General features: G+C 47.4%; 1 non-coding gene across 1 annotated transcript; it reads left to right on the top strand.

Moving 5' to 3' along the window:
• Positions 1–235: 235 nt before the first annotated feature.
• Positions 236–342, top strand: LOC130464470 (small nucleolar RNA R71). Its single transcript, XR_008924880.1, has one exon. It is a non-coding gene; the product is annotated as a small nucleolar RNA R71 (small nucleolar RNA).
• Positions 343–1,132: the final 790 nt, after the last annotated feature.

Genomic DNA, 1,132 nt, shown 5'->3' with positions numbered 1-1,132 from the left:
GGCAGTTAGTTGAGCAGTAAGCTGTTCAATAGAATTCATCTCATGCTTAACACCCCGGTCAGCAAAACCTCTAGGATTCCCATATTGGGCACTATGGATGGCCATCTCCTCAAACACCTCTAAAGCTCTAGGCACCTCCGGTTGCATAAATCTCCCACTGGCAGCTGAATCCAAAAGACACCTAGACTCATTACCCAGACCATTATAGAACTGTTGAACCAGGAACCAGTCATCCAAACCATGGTGCGGGCACTCTCTTTGCAAGTCCTTGAATCTCTCCCATACTTCGAACAAACTCTCATCTGCTTGTTGAGAGATACCTAATATCTGACCCCTCAGACGAGCTGTCTTCTCATGTAGGAAATATTTAACATAGAACGCGAGGGCCAAGGAATTCCAATCGGTGATTTTCATAGCTGCGCGGTTGAGACTGTTAATCCATAGCTTTGCCTTCCCACTCAATGAAAATGGTGGCACAATACTGAATGAAAGACTGAATATGGATATTAGGATCTTCACCCTTTTCCCTACCGAATTGGTGTCTCTTGATCATGTTTATCAGCTGGGGTTCGATCTTGAAATTCTCGACCGCAATAGAAGGCATGATTGCCTTGGGAAGCATAGACAGACTTGGTTTAGAATAGTCTGTAAGCCTTGGCACAAGTGGGGGTGGTGGTGGTGGTGCTTGGTCACCCATCTCTGAATCTCTTTTCATTTTCATCTGATTTTCAACAACAAACATGATAAGACGAACTCCTTTTTCAATACTCACTTTGTGCTCAAATCGGGCCCGATCGGGCCAAATTCCGCCCGATCGGGCGGTTTGCGAAAAGTTGATATCAGCCTTCTGATGGGCGCCCGATCCGGACTGGGCGAACTGCGCCCGATCGGGTGCGTATGGATGGTTCCAATTCTTTGGCTTTCCGCCCGATGGTCGCGTTTCACCCTCAGCTCACAGGGCGATTTGCAATCTTCAATATCCTCCGCCCATATCACCGAGTCTAACTCTCGGGGCTCAACCATAAGCATCTAAGGCTCCCGAAAGTCGACGATAGAGGTCCCGAACTTCCTCGGGCTCGTGTAGTGGCCTAAATCACTATGAAACGGGTCTAAAAAGACCAATTTCTCATAA

This window comes from Spinacia oleracea, chromosome 6 (genome assembly GCF_020520425.1).
Source record: "Spinacia oleracea cultivar Varoflay chromosome 6, BTI_SOV_V1, whole genome shotgun sequence".
NCBI classification, from domain to species: Eukaryota; Viridiplantae; Streptophyta; class Magnoliopsida; order Caryophyllales; family Amaranthaceae; genus Spinacia; species Spinacia oleracea.
Note: the sequence above shows the minus strand (reverse complement) of the source record. Positions and strands in the feature narration are given on the sequence as shown.